The following is a 17,845-nucleotide window of genomic DNA, read 5'->3' as shown; positions in this document are numbered from 1 at the left end:
CACAGTATTAAGAATGATCACTCTGTTGCTGCAGTAAGAGGCTATAATGGCACAAATTGCTAACTGTACATCTGGGAGGGAGGGTCACAGCCCCTCCAGGCGAGGATTCTAGATATGATAAAACCAGAACGTTTGGGTATAACATAAGGACAGCCTTGCTGAATCAGAACAAAAGCCTACCTAGTCTAGTGTTCTGCTTGCAAGTAGCCAACCAGATAGATGCCCACATAAATCCTTCAAACAGGACATGAGGGCAAGCAACCTTTCCAGCTGTTGTTCCTCAGTGACTTATACTGATGCTCCTTATTGATCCTGGAGGTAGAATATAGCCATTATTACTGCTACCCATACTGGAATTATCTGCATTCTTTTTCTACTAACGTCACTGCTTAGTTTCCCACCTCCAACTCAGGATAGCCATGTATCTGATGAAGTGGGCTGTAGTCCAACCTTAAGCTATGCTAATGCTTTATTTTTTAAGTGTCACAATACTCCTTTTTTCCTATGTCCCTTGGAAGCAATTTCTACTTATCACAGGCCCACAAGTGAATTACTGTTTGTTATCATTGATACTGTTTATTTTATCCTGCCCGCCCTTAAAGGAGTTCAGGGCAGCATACATAGAAATGGTGCTGTGTCACTCTCAACATCCCATCCTGATGTATGTTGGGTTGAGTTACAGTGATTGGCTCAAGGACATCAAGTGATCTTCATGGCTGAACAGGGATTTTAAGCTGCTACTTCCCAGTTTTAAGTAAGCAGTGGAAATATCTATGCACCATGAAGCAGAAAGACAATTGATAAATAGCCCTCAAGGACAGTGTGAGTATCTTGAAGAATGTCTTAAATTTTAGTTGATCCCATGTATTTTCCCTAAAGGGGAAGGGTGATCAGCAAAGCAGAAATCTGTGGCTTCAGACATTGTTGGTATGACCTTAAGAATTCTGAGTTTCCATACCTGACCCACAAATTCTAAGTTTTCCTCCAGGTTGTCAATATTTTGTTGGAGTGATTCAATTATATAACAGCAAACTTTAAAAAATAATAATCAGGGGTCTTCCAGTAAGGAAAGTGACAGGAAAATGCCCCAGAAAGTGTGGGGTGATGACTGATGCATGAGAATAATCTGATTACATTGTAGATTATAAAGTAAGAATCAATATTTATCATTTCCACACCTCCAAAAGCTTCCTGAAACATTCATGTTCTAGTTCTGTTTGCTTTATACAATAACAGTTCAGAACTGTTTAAGGAAATTTGTAGCCACTTCCTCTTACTAAAACAGTGGTATTTCAGGTTACATACGCTTCAGGTTACAGACTCCACTAACCCAGAAATATTACCTTGGATTAAGTACTTTGCTTCAGGATGAGAACAAAAATCGTGGTCCGGCGGCGCAGCGGCAGCAGGAGGCCCCATTAGCTAAAGTGATGCTTCAGGTTAAGAACAGTTTCAGGTTAAGAACGGGCCTCCGGAACAAATTAAGTATTTAACCTGAGGTACCACTGTACAGGTTATGGGTGCTATAAAAAGATTGCTTTTATGAGAGGCCTTATCTCTGCCTTGTTAATAATGTACATCTACCTCAATGAGGTCTCAGTCAGGCTTAAAACAATAGTTTTTTTGACAAAATCCATGTGCACATTGCTTCTATTCTGGACACTTCATCTTTTTCTTCAGCTACAGGGCAGTAAGGAGGTATTGTAGCATAAAGGTGAACTGAAATAAAATGATCATGAGTGAAATGGGATATTCAGAGAGATGATGCTGTTTCTTAAGTCATCTACCAGAGGCATTTTCTACTGCAATTAAATTACTAAGACAAGGGCAGGCCCAGTTTTCACTTCCAGTAAGTTCTTACTATCTTTTTTCCAGACTTGCATGCTTTTCTCAGTATTGACTCATCTCTCCTAAGGGGAAACTGTCAACTCCCATTTGGCCTCGAAGCTTAAATTTGGCAATAACCAATTTTTACAGAGCTGAGAGAAATCATAGTTTGGGAGGAGGGAGCATTAACATTGTTTACTCAAGCATTTGCCTGTGGTATTTATTTACTGAATCTTTAAGGCTTTAGAGGTCAAGGAGGTGAATCTGATCAATTCTCTGACTAAAACTGGATAAATTGCACAGGATGTACATCACCTTACTTTTAAGTAGTTAAAAGTTAATATAGAGTGTTGTAAAAGGGCAGGCTGAAACATTGCTTTACGTCACACTATCCTGAACTTGGTACTGCCAAGTATTCAACATGACAGGCTTCTGCAATAGAATTTCTGTTTGTGCTTCATATATCCTATGAGGGAGCAAGGACACCTGTCTCCTACTTCTTGGAACTACGTTTCTGGCCCGGCTGAAACAGGTATTATCAGAAAGTCAGAGGGAGAAGTTCATAGTTTTCGGGTGACCTAATGCATCAGAGCAGTGGAAGGAACCTGACCGGTGCCCATGCTGATGGGTTGGAGTCTAGCAACAGCTGGAGGCCATATGCTAAGCTAACCCACATCTAGAGAAATCTGTGCCAGCCCTTCGCCAGCCCATCTGCCCTGTGAAGAAGGAAAGCGAGGAAGGCAGGCAGAGACAGCATCGGGGCCTGCTCCAGTTGCGTTGTCCCCCTCTTCTCCACCCTGGCCAATAATGGATAAGACCTGTTGGAACAGGCCAAGGGTCCATCAATTTCAGCATCCAGTTTCTAAGATAAATCAACCCAGATGTCTCCCAAGAAGTTCAAGAACAGGAAGACAAACCCTGATTCTTTACAAGAACCTCACTCACTTTCCATTTTTGGGCTAACAGAACACAGGCCACTGTTGTTAAATACATAAACTTTTCTAAAACAACAAATTCTGGGACAGGTTACTTATAACACTACATTATTCTGTATATAACTATATGATCAATTACATCATCTAGGTAAATTCTATTTGTGTGACCGCACTTTACAAAATGTCATAGGGCGGTGATCTGAAAACAGGTACTTCTGCTTGAAAGGGCAAATCTGGTAATTTCCATTTTTGGGTAACATGGGCTGATGTTGTTGCATACATAAATAAACTTTTCTGGCACCTGGGGATTTCTGTCTGGGTTATTCCCAACAAAAAGGACTCTGCCTTTTTGGGGAAGGTAAATTTAATCATTTTTTTTTTCAACTCATCATAAATCATTTCCCAATATTATTTTACCTTTTGACATGTCCACCACATATAAAAAAAAGGTTCCTCCCATTTCTTTACATTTCCAACACATCTTGTTCTGCTTTATGAATCTTAGCCAACCTACTCGGAGTCTATGAATCATTTTCAAATAGTTCTCTTTCAGAGAATAACACAGTAAATTTCAAATCACTTTTCCAACGTTTCTTTTTTTAAAAAATATAATTTTTATTAACCAACCAATCAAATCACATCACATAAATTTCGAATTACAAAGCCGAATTTTAAATTTTTGTTGAGGGGACCCATATTTCAAGTTTCAAAGGGGGATTCCGATCATCTTGCTACTGCGTTCATATCCATATCAGTCCAGATAAAGTTCATAATTCTATCCAATCTTATCTTGCTGTTTCCACATCTCATCTTGTTCGTACATTTTTCCTTTTTCCTTTATGCTCTCTTCTGATAATCTCCTTAAGTAGATAAACACCAATTATATCCTGCGTGGATTTTTCCATTCGACTAATCATCATATCGGGACGCAGGTGGCGCTGTGGGTTAAAGCCTCAGCGCCTAGGACTTGCCGATCGAAAGGTCGGCGGTTCGAATCCCTGCGGCGGGGTGCGCTCCCGCTGCTCGGACCCAGCGCCTGCCAACCTAGCAGTTCGAAAGCACCCCTGGGTGCAAGTAGATAAATAGGGACCGCTTACCAGCGGGAAGGTAAACGGCGTTCCGTGTGCTGCGCTGGCTCGCCAGATGCAGCTTTGTCACGCTGGCCATGTGACCCGGAAGTGTCTTCGGACAGCGCTGGCCCCCGGCCTCTTGAGTGAGATGGGCGCACAACCCCAAAGTCTGTCAAGACTGGCCCGTACGGGCAGGGGTACCTTTACCTTTACCTTTAATCATCATATCGTGATGGTTTCCATATATCATCACTTTCATAAATAACATCGCTCTTTCCATCATCAATCTCAGGGTTTGTCGTTCTTAAGTCCCACTGAGGAGTCTCACCCACAGTATAAAAACAGCTCTTTCCTCCTCCCAGACTCAAGTCCTCCGACAGAGCTTACCAATATGGCGACAGTATTTTTAACTGCGTCATTCCAGAGCTCTTAAACTTTCCACGCTTTTCTTAAAACATACTTTGGTTAGAAACTTTATCTCCACACAGTAAATTCACAGCTTAAGTCAATAAAGCAGCATTTCTTACTTGGGGGGGGGGGTTCTTGTTTAATCACATAGAGGAAAGAGAGAGAGAAATTTTCCCCTCCCCCATCCAGTCCCTTTGCCATACCGAGTCTTGGCTGTCTTCTCAAGATTGATTCTTGTTCTTCCGACTCGTCTTGTTTATCAGAGAACTCTTCAGTTAGCAGTCTTTACTCCCCCTCCTTCCTTGAAATATGTGCATTCACTTCTTCCTAATTGTTCCTTTTGAAGTTCTTGCAGCTAGCGGCGCGGATCAGAGACGGCGTCCAGGAGCGCCAAAATCCACAGGAGGGCATTCTGCCAAGTGCCCCCATCCTCTCAAATTCGGCGGTGGTATAAGGCACAGCAGGCAAGGGCAGCCCCCCCCCCACAATCCGGGGGGGGTAGGGAGGCTATTTACTCCCATCACAGCCTCCTAATTACCCCCTGTGGGTCGGAGAGATGTTATTGTCGGCCATCTTACAATGCGCCCCTAATGGGCCCCCCTCTTTTCCAACGTTTCTCCCAGAGGTTGCAATCTATATTGTGTCCTGTATCTATTGCCCAGTGTGTCATTGGTGCTATAATTAGCTCATCTTTTGTTTCCCATTCTAATAAAAAATTACACATTTTAGACAGAAGTTTATACTTCTTTTGTAAGTTCTTTTTCAAATTGCGACCTTTGGTCCCTTCTTTTGTCTACCTTAAACATATATTTGGTGTTATTGTAACCAATCCGTAACTTGGCCCCTTAAGTTCTCCATAGGTTTCAGTCTGAGTTCGCCCCCTATAAGGCACCCATTATCTGTCCTCTTAATTGTAATTGCTCCAATGGGGGATAACCATAAAAATGTTTTTCTTTTGAGAATATTTTTATATTTTCCCAGACTCTATACAAATTTTTCCCAAGAACGTGGTTCATAGAACTCTTATAAAAAAAATTGCTTTCCCATACCAAAGACATGCATGCCAGCTGAATTTTAAGTCATCAGTCACTTAAGCTTTTCAGCTTGACCACCCTACCCCCTTCCTTTATTTCTGATGGCAGACTTTTATTGTTACCTTGATTTCTTCAAACAGCTTGTTTCCATGCAGGGCAGCAAGCATTTCTGGAGAAGACTCCCTTTTTGTTCTCCAGTCAATATACCAAATACCAGTAGATATGAGCGTGCCTGTTAGGAGCTTGCTTTGGTTGCCACAGGACCCGTCAACGTCCCGGTCGTCCCCAGGACCTCCTTCAGGGTGCTTGTTGCCTCTATACTCCAAAAAAGCAGCAGCCGGGTCGTTGCGATAGCGGTGCCAGCTACCTTCTCCCCTTGCAGCGGCAAACCAGAATTCCACATCAAAATTTCATTTGACTCGTTTGCATACAGCCGTCTTTCCCATAGGACTTGGTGGTGTCTTGCACCAGGGCACCAGCCTCTCAGGAGCACCCCAGCAAGTGGGGGAGCTGTGCGGCTTTGCCGGTGGCCTCCCCTTTCTCTGCACGCCCGCCAGCTGCGCCCCGCCAACCATAAGGCTGACAGGCATGCAACTTCCCTCCCAATCCTCTGCGGGGACCACTCTCCTCCCAAGGAGGCTCGGAAGGGGCGCAACTTCACTCTCAAGGCTCTGTGAGCATTGCTCTCCTGCAGTGGCATGGGGGCGCTGGGCAGATATTTGTACCCCGACACCGCATCTGCTAAAGACGGCCGTTTGCATATAATTTTGGACCTCTGATATAGAAATGCAGTAGCATTCGCTGTTTGATATCCTACTAAATTATATGTCCATGTTTAACTTGAGCAGAGTCTTCACCATCGGGAGAAGTTTACTGTAAGGCTCTGGGGAACAGTCATGAGAATATGTTGAATTATGAAGTAATTAGCTTTCTTTTAATCATCCACTGGGGAGAACCATGAAACATTAGTAAGCTCAAAAGGTGCATCATTGCAGCGTGGGGTGCGGGAGGTACTGCATGATCCACGGCCTTTTAAATGATGAGGTGCTGGTGCCATCCGGTGGTTTTTCTAGGAAGTAGTTTCTGTATATGGTATACTGTACAGCCAAATGAAACAATAAGATATGTCTCCATGGGGCCAGTTCTGTACAACATTTAAGAAGAGCATCTATGGGAACTAAAGCCCCATTTGCATGACACACTTAAAGCAGTAGCATACCACAAAAAACCTTGAGAACTGTAGTTTGTTAAGGGTGCCGGGTTAGGAGGTGCCTACTCCCCTCACAGGTCTAGTTTCCAGAGCAGACCTTTCCCACACAAGGAATAGAGTTAGATCAATAAATTTAAACTGATCAAACTACTGTGAGAGTGTCTTACAATGAATTTCAAGCTCTTTGGCTGAATTAATCAAACCATCACCCCCACTGTAGTTTTCCATTTAATGTAGCAAGTCTACTCCTCAACCAGTGCTGCCAATTTCACTGGAGGTGTACAGTGGTACCTCAGGTTAAGAACTTAATTCGTTCTGGAGGTCCGTTCTTAACCTGAAACTGTTCTTAACCTGAGGTACTACTTTAGCTAATGGGGCTCCCCCTGCCGCCACGCCACTGCCACACAATTTCTGCTCTCATCCTGAGGTACTATTTCCGGGTTAGCGGAGTCTGTAACCTGAAGCACCTGTAACCTGAAGCATCTGTAACCTGAGGTACCACTGTATAGAGTTGGAAGCAGGACATCTTGTAAATTACTCCCTCCCCTATCAGTAGTTATTTTCATTATGAACCCCCTAATGAACCATTTTACACTTTCTGTCACTACAGGGGTACCTCTGGATAAGAACGCTTCTGGTTGCGCACACTTCGGGTTATGAGCTCTGCTAACCCGGAAGTACAGTAGTAGCTCCCGGTTGCGAACTTTGCCCCAGGATGTGAGGCACGCGCACAGTGGGAGGCACCATTAGCGAAAGCACGCCTCAGGATAAGAACGGTTTCAACTTACGAATGGCCCCCTGGAATGAATTAAGTTCGTAACCAGAGGTACCACTGTATTTTTATTGCTATGAGAATTGTTGCTCTGTATCCAAGACAGGAATACCAAATTGTTCCCCTGAGCAAGTTGCAGAAATTTCACCTTTACTCTCTTAAGTAAAATATATCCTGGCAATCATTTTCAGCAGAGTTCAGGAACCACTGTCACTCTTGAGGGCCACATTTCCTCCTGGGCAATGTGCCAGAACGGGCAGAGGCAAAAGTGGGCAGAGTAACTAATAAGATTTTTTACCCTTTGTACAATAAGGTAGAAAGGGTAAACATACACTCACACATACCCTATCATCCATCCAGACATGCAAGAACTATTATGGGTGTTTAGGGCCACATTCCACAGGCAATGTTTGCAAATAGAAGGGCAGGGTAAGTTACAAGATTTGGGGCTTATTTTTCTATATTTTCTGTCAGAAAACAGATTCTGCTTGAAATTAACTGCAAATAATTAGCTTACTAAATTTTACTCATAGTTTTGCTGGTTTCCCCAGCTGAAGCATATATACAAATAACTAATAAAATTAAAAGGCATAAGACATAAGGACCAAACACTAATTCATTTTTTGTTAACACATTCCCTAATTTCCTATCACTTTCATATTATACACAAATTCTAACCAGCTTGATCTTCAATGCTGTATGTGCAGTAGAGCTGAAGAGCATAAATAAACATGCACAGAGAACATTTTATAATAAATGGAATATACATTATAGCTGCAGGCCAAAGTTGATATTAACATTTATTGTTTGGTGTACAAAACTTTATTCCTGCTGTGTTTCTTTTCAAAGAAGATCATCAAAGGCTGTAAAAAGCTTTTACTGTATTATAAACTCCCACTTGATAACTATAATCATTATTTCGAGCAAGCATTGCAGAGACACCTTGCTTGTGTAATAGCATATAATATTTTCTCTCAAATTCTAGAAAATGTATTTCAATGGGGGGGCTGTTGAAAGAAATGTTAAAACTGTCTATACAACCTGCTTTTCATGCAGAAGGTTCTGGATTCAGTCCCCACCATCTCCAGGTAGGTCTGGATAATCCCTGCCCTAAACCCTAAGGCAGGCATCCCCAAACTCAGCCCTCCAGCTTTTTTGGGACTACAACTCCCATCATCCCTAGCTAACAGGACCAGTGGTCAGGGTGATGGGAATTGTAGTCCCAAAACAGCTGGAGGGCCGAGTTTGGGGATGCCTGCCCTAAGGAGCTGCTAGCAGCAGGTGAAGGTAAGGATTGGGGAATTATTTTGAGGCCAAGGACTGCATTCCTCTTATTCAACTTCCTGGGGGTAAACATGCAAAAGTGGAAAGACACACATAAGTGAATTTTACCTTTGTAAAGTAAGACACTTTACACATGCACACACCTCTCTCTTTCATCAAGGCAAGCTGGAGACATTATCAAAGTTCAGGGACACATTCCAGTCAAGGAAAAGGCATTCAAGGAGAGTGCCAAGTGGGGTTCGAGAGAGATGTAGTACAGGGAAGAGCCCATTTGGCCCGGGGCCTAAGTTGCTCATCCTGATTCCTGGTACAGGCAATGGTCTGAATTTCTCTAAGACAGTTTCCTATGGCTTTGACAGTAAATAACTCTGGTGAACTTGCTTTATATTCCAAGGGAAAGGGGACAGGACAAGTTGCCAGGCGGAGAGAGGGGTCCAGGACTAAGCTTTTTGCAGTGTTTCGAAGATGGGCGAGGACAACAAAGCCAACATCCCTTGTGGCAGGCAACCATTCCGCAGTTATCTTTTAGGGAAGTTTGATGTTTTCCCATTTTTTATTATTACTATTAATATTCTGTTGAAAGCCACCCAGCGTGACTGGGGTATAAATAATAAATTATTATTACAATATCATCATCATCGGCAAAAGGGGTTCCAGGTTTCTGTAGTGATTTAAGATCAAACAAGAACAAAAGGCAAACGAAGAGGAACGCCCGACCTTTGAAGAACTCTCTTCCCTCTCACCGTGGGGCAACTTGTTTCTTTCCCCCCACCCACCCCCGTTGTGGGGCAACAGTAGACTCAGAAAAAGCAAAGGACAAATTCTCGAAGGAAGGGGCTCATCCGGCGATTGCTCTTTTTCCCGATATGCGCGCCACGGCAGGTGCCCGTCACACGCCCGGCCCTGTTTTTCCTGAACTCTTTCCTGCTCGCCTAGCCCAGCCCAAACACCTCAGCCCGTGCGGACGCAGGTGAAGGTAGGAGGAGGCGCGGCCTTGACTCCTGCTTTACCTCCGCTGCACGTAAACATGCGCACACCCAGTCCCGGCTCCCTCACCGCCCCCCCCACCGCCCCTCTAGGCTTCCTCCTTCGACGCCGTCGGGAAAGTTAAGAGCCTGTTCACAAATAGATTGCGTCCTTTTATAGCGCCTCCTCCCAGCAGCCTCCGCGCCGCGGCCGCCGATTGGCCGCCGAGACGCGAAGGGGCGGGAACGCGCACGTCGCGTTTTTTTGTATGAGAGCGTGAACGCGCTTTCCTCTCGGCTCGACCCGCCCCGCCGGTTTCCGTTCCTCCTCAGCCGCTGCCGGAGTTTGGGCCCGTAGAAGGAGAAAGGAAGCAGCGCCGGGGAGACGCAGCGGAGGAGCCCTTTCAGGTAGAGGAGTCGGAGAGGCCGCGGGGTCAGCGAAGGGGGCGAGGGCGGCGGGCGGCGAGGAACGCGGGAGCGGAGAGGCTCCTGGCCCTGCGTGGCCGCTCCCTGTGCGGCCTGCCCCACCCGACAGCCAGTGGCCACTGAGGGAGCGGGAATTTCCTCCGCTCTTCCTGGTGAGGCGGTTAGAGTAGGAAGTGCCCACACACACACACACACACACACACACACACTACGTGGGCGGGCGAGGGGCTCGTGGCCACAAGCTAAGGCGGGGTGGGGGTGGGGGGGAGCGGGAGTGGAGCCTCCCGCTGTCTGTGGGTGACGGGGCCGCCCAAGCCTTTTATTTTCCTGGTGCGAGAAGAGGTGGCTCAGCCGCCGCCTTCCCCCTTTGGGTGGAGTTCGGGAACTGCCTGTTCCAAGCGGGTGGCGGGTCTCCAGGTGAGCCCAGCGGGGATGCCAGGCGGGGGCTCTCCACGGCGGCCCTCCTTTAGCTTTAAAACATAAGTTTCTGTCGATTGTTTGGGGTGGAGGAAGGGTGGTGTTTCCTCTCTTGTTTGTCGAGCTGTTCTTTTCCCTCCTCGGCGGCCTTGGCGTTCTTTTTTTAAAGCAAAAATAACTCTTGAAAATACCATGAAAAGTGCCCGAATGTGCAGTGCTGGGTTTTAGATTTCGCATAGCCTCTGGGCTGTGTAGTGGTGTAGCCTCGGCGCTGAATCTTTGTAAGGGTTTCTTCTCCAGAAGTGTGTGGGTGTTCTCAGATCATAATAGGAGGCCCAAATGGAGAAGACACGCTGTGTGACTGAATAACGTTGTGTTTTGCTGAATAATGTACTAGAAGCATGCAGTTAACTTCCAGATTTGCTGCTGATTTAGATTTTCATCCCGGTAGCATTCTGTCACATCATCAACTTCAGTTTTGTTCTTGGTTTTGTTTGTTTGTAGAGGCTTCTTTACATGAACTTAACTGATTGCCTCATAAGACAAACAATGCAAGGGGTTGATGTGACCTGATGGGAATTGCAGCTGAAGCCAAACAGGTTTTTTCTCAAATGTACAGTCACCCTCAAGAGTCACTAATCAGACCCAAATTTCCTTTACAATTTATTTTGAAATAACTTTTGCTAATTATTTGGGATCTGTTCTTAATGTGTATTTTCAGCATGTTGGGCCAATCCATAATATATAACACATACGTTTCAGTAATCCTTGTGATAGCCCTGTAAGGCAGACCAGTATCAGTTTCTCATACTGCAGATGGAGTTCAAGCCAAGAGGACAGTGACTTGCCCAAGGCCATCTAAGCGTGTTGATGGCTAAATTGGCAGGTCTTCTCAAATTTTTTAGCAGAATGTTTTTATATAATCCAATGCTGAATGGGTTCAAATGTCTACTCTTTCATGAAGCTCATTGCATGATGTTGGTCAGTCATTATCTCTCAAATTAAACCTACCTCACAGGGTGTACGTGAGGCCGAAAGCAGAGGCCCTTCTCTTGGAAAAAGGGTGGTGTAAAAATGTAGTAATAAAATTATAGTGTTGACCCTTTTTTGGTTAGAATTCTAGGGAGCAATTTATCTTTGCAACAACAATAATAATAATGGGTGGAATTCAATGACCCACTACGGTAATATGATCATTCTGTCAGTGCAAGCACTGCTTGGCAGGTAGAACATCTCTCCTCTGTGTTGTTCTAGAGGTTTTAGGTATTCAGAGCAGAGGTTTTAGGTATTCAGAAGTTTTAGGTTTTAGGTATTCAGAGCAGATTGTGGGAGAAGGTGAAGGGCTCCATTGCACTAGGAGGTCTTAGGCTACCAGGTTAATTCAATCCAGCTCAATGTAGTAAACAACAACAACAACAACCCCCTAAACACTCAATGTTATGCTGTTCTAGCTCTCTGGTGTCATTAACAATATGATTCAACACTTGTAGAATATACAGCAGGTTTTGAAACCTTTTCTGTATCTAACCTGTCTTACATTTTAGTCTGGAAGAATAGATCTGTTTGGTAATGCAGCCAAAGACCCAACCCACTAGGTGTGAATAAATAACCAAATTAGTAGCAGTGGCCTGTAATGCTTCCTGTAGCAATATTTACTCTAGAAGTAGCAGACAATTAGTGATCAGCATTCATATTCTTATATAGCCCATTCCACATTCTGTAGGTTAATATCTTTTCCTGATAGCCACCTGTCAAATCATATTTAAGGACTCTAAAGTAACTGTTGTGATTGGTGGGGTTGCTATGGTAATGCTGTAGGTTTAACACTGCAGTGGGAGGGCTGTGTAAGCATAGCTAGGAAGAGGAAACGTTTATGCAATATTCTGTGTTTGAAATGTTTCAAAGGGTAGGAAAGATTGAGAAGTTGTGCTCAAATTACCTACAAATTGCTAGAGTATGTTGGGCTTGGTTGCCACTATATAATTAGGAATTTCTGTAAAGTGTTATGATAAACAATGAAAGTACAGTAACCGAAAATGTGGTTTTTTTTCTTCCCTTTCCAATAGCATACTATAGGTGTAGGGAACCTTTGGCTGTCCAGATGCTGCTGGACTCCATCTCTCATCCTTCCTGACCATTGGCCATGCTTGCTGGGGCTGTAGTTCAGCAACTTCTGGAGAAGCAAAGGTTTCCCACACCTGGAATACTACATGAAAATTACCATTCAATTCTTTACATGCATAGTGTATTATGCTTGTTTTGATTTAATGAATCTGCTTAAACACTTGCAATTGTAACAGTGATCAATAAGGATTTATGCCCTTTTCCCAGCAGAAGTTCTTCTCAAGCACTGTCTTCTCTACCCTGTGAACCAGCCTACTTTATTGCTGTCACAAACTCTACTTTTCATCCATACTTCCTTGGATTGAATATTGCAAGCTTGCTATTTGCGCTCTCCTTATTTTCCTGAAAGGTAGCCAGCAAACTAATCTATGGCTTTGACTAAAACATTTCCACACATACTTCATGTATATTATTGCGTTGTTTAAATGTTTCAAGGTCTGTCCATATGATCTACAAGCCTGTCTTTATTATCTTGAGCCTCTTGTGCTCCAGTACTTTTTTGCAGGGAGGGTGCATACATTTTATCCCTCACCCAGTTGCTTTTTAATTGTCAATTAGAAGGATTTAGAGTATCTAAATTACATATATTTTGGAATGGGAAAAAAAAACCTTTCACATAGGTAAACTGGCCTTGAATATGATTTTTTCTGAGCTGGCCACTGGTACTGCCCTAGTACCTTTTAGAATTTCACTAAATCAGTACAAATTGCACCTTCAGATGTGTTTGATGTTTGTAATGCTTCTCATGAAATGAGTTCTGTCACTAATTACTGTTGTAGAAATTTTGATTTGGTCATTTTTAAAAGTCCATTCTCAATGCCTTCCAACAGAGCAATTATTTCATTTTGCAGAACTGAATGGAGAAAGTTGAATACCCACAATTAGAAATAATGCATCTACTGTTAATTGCACAGTTAAAGGTGTAAGGAGAAAAAGTTCATAGTTGGGACAAGTCTCTAAAGATCACTTGAGGTGAAAGTACTCTTTTTTCCATTTTTATTTTTTTTGCAACTTATCGCATATTGGATCCACATATCACACTTCTACAGGTGATATTTTCTACACAACCAGAAAGAGGCATGTGGACATTGAAGGTTATGCTTGGGGACCATCATCCTCTCAAGACTCCTCTTAACTTCTGCAGAGGAGGCAGGCTCTATCAGTTCAGTGAATGAGAGCTCCCTTTTGTTCTCTTAACCATCTCTTAGTTCTTTCTTTGCAGTTTTGGACTTGAGATGTTTTGAGATAGAATCAAATGGAACAATCATAAGGGAGGTGTGTTCCCTTGGAATCACCAAATGAATTTTCTCAGAAGGTTAATTTCTGACTTATTTTCTGACTTATTCACACATGGTGCAATTAGTTATCTAATTATGCTGTTTTCAACTGCTTCTGCCAGCATTGTGTGTACTGTACAAGTATAGAATAAAATTGTTGTTGTTGTTGTTGAAAATATATATTTCAATGTATAGCAATTAATGCACTTAGCTTTTTAAATCTAGCTTCTCAATACACAATAATAATCTGCAGATATTAAAAAAAGAACTATGCACCTTAAACTAGCCAGACATAGATTTTTAAAGTACTGTGAAAAGTTTGTAGTGTTGGGAACAACTGTGTAGAAAGTTTCACAATTTAAGGGCCAGCATTGAAAAGTTCCTACTGACCAATTGACCTTACAAGAAAGCCTCTGAGGCGGATCATAATGCCCAGACAGGCTCAATCAGATGTAGGTGGTCCCCGGAATAGTGTGGTCCGAAACTGTTTAGAGCAGGCATGTCCAAAGTCTGTTTCGGGGGCCTAACCTGGCCTGCCAGTCAATTTAATCCGGCCCCCGTGACAGTATATGTCCTGGGGTAAAATCCTTTTAAAAAGCTCAGCAACTTTGGGGTTAAATCCTTTAAAAAAATCAATCCTAAAAAAGATCAGCAACTTCGGGGTAAAATTGTAAAAAAAAAAGCTCAACAATTTGAGAGTTGCTCCTCTGCCTTGATGACTTTGATTACCCTGTTCTGCACTTTTCCTCACTCTACAGTATCCTTTTTGAGGTGCATTTACCAGAACTGTACAGAGTACAGTGGTACCGTGGGTTAAGAACTTAATTCGTTCTGGAGGTGCGTTCCTTAACCTGAGGTACCACTTTAGCTAATGGAGCCGCTGTGCTTTTGCCGTGTGATTTCTGTTCTCATCCTGAAGCAAAGTTCTTAACCCGAGGTACTATTTCTGGGTTACAGAGTCTGTAACCTGAAGCGTCTGTAACCCAAGGTACCACTGTACTCCCAAGTGTGGCCGCACCATTGATTTGTATAATGGTATTATAATATTGGCATTTTTATTTTCAGTCCCTTTCCTAATTATCCCTAACATGAAATTCACTTTTTTCACTGTTGATGCACCAAATCCACTATGACCTCAACATCTCTTTCCTGGTCACTCACCATCTGTTGAGACCACATTAGCATATATGTCAAGTTAAGGGTTTTTACCCTAATCTAGGTCACTTTAGACTTGCTAACATTGAATAGTATTTGCCATTTTAATGCCCCTTCACCCAGTTTGCAGAGATACTCCATGGATTAAAGATTTTTAGCTTGGTGCAGGGACTGTTCGGCATTCTGCAGGCATAGTGTAGTGCCAGTGTGGTCCACTTGAATTGAATCCACTTGCACTCAGGCAAGTTGGGCATCAAGGCATTTGTTTTCCAGCCCTGCATCATAAAGTGTTGATACAAACTTGTTCCTCAAGTAGTGTTAATACTCCTGTGAATTTTGGCCACAAATTAATATTACTTTCATCTCAAGAAATGCTAAGCTTTTGATCTGTAGGTGTTGATATGTTTACAGTTCTTTCCTGTAGCCTTTATGATTAAACTCTTCATAATTGGTTGCTTTAAAAACTTAGTAGCGAACTTCATCTTTCCAACATTAAAAATTGCCAATCTGGTATCTTGAGATTCCGTCTAATTCTGTAAAGATAAAGGTAAAGGTACCCCTGCCCGTACGGGCCAGTCTTGACAGACTCTGGGGTTGTGCGCCCATCTCACTCAAGAGGCCAGGGGCCAGCGCTGTCCGGAGACACTTCCGGGTCACGTGGCCAGCGTGACAAAGCTGCATCTGGCGAGCCAGAGCCGCACACGGAAACGCCGTTTACCTTCCCGTTGGTAAGGGGTCCCTATTTATCTACTTGCACCCGGAGGTGCTTTCGAACTGCTAGGTTGGCAGGCGCTGGGACCGAGCAGCGGGAGCGCACCCCGCCGCAGGGATTCGAACCGCCGACCTTTCGATCGGCAAGTCCTAGGCGCTGATTCTGTAAAGCTTAGTATTTGGATATGACGCTGGCAGTACATTTCTAGCACTTCAAGTCTGTAAGATGACTTCCTTTGTTTTTGTTTCAGTCTAATTGGTTTAATAATGAAGTGTGACTCGGTGTTTTCTTCTTAAAAAAATATTTGATTTTTCAGATTTTATCATCACAATTATTCATATATTCAATGATTTTCCAAGAATATAGTATAGATTCCCCCCCCCGCCCCTGAACTGAATTTCCTCCCCCATAATTTCTTGCATCTCATTTTATTTCTCCAAACTTTGTTTTCCCTCTTATTTATCTTAATTTCCAATTGTATAATTACATAAATGTATCAAACCTGCTAACATTTTACTATATTTACAGTAGTCTTTTAAATAGTTTATAGCAGGAATGTCCAACTCCCCCAAAACTGGCAGTGATCTACCCATTGTCATTGGAAGGAGGAGGAGTGTGCGTAGGGTGGGTGGAAGTGAAGTGCCCGGAGTTGTTGAGCTTTTTGCAGGGGCAGGATTGCACAGAGTTTTTTAGCTTTCCCCCCATAACTTTTTGTACACAATAAGGATCCCATGATCTACCAGGATCAGCCGGGGATCTACTGGTAGGTCGTGATCTACTGATTAGACATCCCTGGTCTATAAATATCTTGCATTCTTGCTGAAACTTTTTCTCATCTTGAACGCTGGTCTTCATGGTCATCTTTGCCATTTTGGCATAATCCATCATCTTAATTATCCATTCTTCTTTTGTTGGTACCTTCTCTTCTCCTCTTTCCATTTCTGGGAAAGTAATATTCTTGCGGCCGTTGTTGTGTACATAAATAGTCTTTTTAAGTCTCTTGTTATTCCATCCCCTGTTAATCCAAGTAAAAAGGCTTCTGGTTTTTTGACAAAAGTTATTTTAAACATCTTTTCAGTTAATTATATATCATTTCCCAGAAGTCTCTTACTTTTCTACAGGTCCACCACATATGATAAAAAGTACCTTCCTTTTCCTTACACTTCTAACACACATTTTATGTACTTTTATACATTTTTGCTGATTTTGTTGGACTCAGATACATTCAGTACATCATCTTCATATAATTTTCTTTCAGCGAACAGCAAGCTGTAAATTTTAAATCCTCTTTCCATAACTTTTCCCATTGATTTAATGGTATATTATACCCCACATCCTTTGCCCAATGTATCATAACCACTTTAACTTCCTCGTCCTTTGTCTCACATTCCAACATTGATTTATACATTTTTGATAACAGTTTTTTGTTATTGTCTAAAATCTTTTTTCAAACCTTGAGGGTTCTTTTCCAAAACACACACCTTTATCTAAACTGAATATATCATTCAGTTGATGGTGTTGTAACCAGTCTGATAACATATACCTTACTTCATTGAACTCCTTTAGTTTTAATTGGTTTTCCACCTCTATTAACAATTATTTATATGTCGCCCAACCATCTTTCATATTTACATTTCTAATAGATATCACTTCTAATGGGGAGAGCCACCATGGTGTTTTAGTTTCCAACAAGTTTTTATACTTTCCCCATACTTGATAAATTGATTTCCTTACAATGTGGTTCAGGAATCCCTTATATACCTTTGTTTTTCCATACCATAAATAAGCATGCCACCCAAATCTGTTGTCATGTCCTTCCAAATCTATTAGGTCTGTATTCCATTCCCATAACCAGCAAAGGCAGGACACCTCATAATACAGTTTCAGATCTGGCAGGGAGAATTTGCCCCTTTCTTTAGCATCTGTTAACAATTTATATTTAATTCCAGGTCCCCCCGCCAGACAAGTTTGGAAATATCTTTTTGCCATTGTTTAAAGTGTCCTGCCCCCTGACCACAGGTATCGATTCAAATAGAAAGACATCCTTGGTAATACACTCATTTTTATCACAGATGTTCTTCCCCTTAACTTGGTGTTTTCATTAATATTTCTACCTTTCATAATTCTGTAGGTGTGATGAAATAAATTGGCACTGAACCCTATAAAAACTGAAAAGGAACAAAGAAAAGTGACTAGAACTGCCTTTTCAAAATACAGTCTTATGCAAGT

The 17,845-nt window shown here is 42.6% G+C and overlaps 1 protein-coding gene across 1 annotated transcript in view; it reads left to right on the top strand.

Annotated features, from left to right (window-relative positions):
* The first annotated feature begins 9,748 nt into the window (after positions 1–9,748).
* Positions 9,749–17,845, top strand: part of RHOA (ras homolog family member A) — a 28,746-nt gene continuing 20,649 nt past the window's right edge. Inside the window, exon 1 of the mRNA XM_083726705.1 lies at positions 9,749–9,913. The gene's annotated coding sequence lies outside the window, so the exon portion shown is untranslated. The remainder of the gene's footprint in view (positions 9,914–17,845) is intronic.

The sequence above is a fragment of the Podarcis gaigeae genome, assembly GCF_964106915.1.
Source record: "Podarcis gaigeae genome assembly, chromosome: 2".
Classification (NCBI taxonomy): Eukaryota; Metazoa; Chordata; class Lepidosauria; order Squamata; family Lacertidae; genus Podarcis; species Podarcis gaigeae.
Note: the sequence above shows the minus strand (reverse complement) of the source record. Positions and strands in the feature narration are given on the sequence as shown.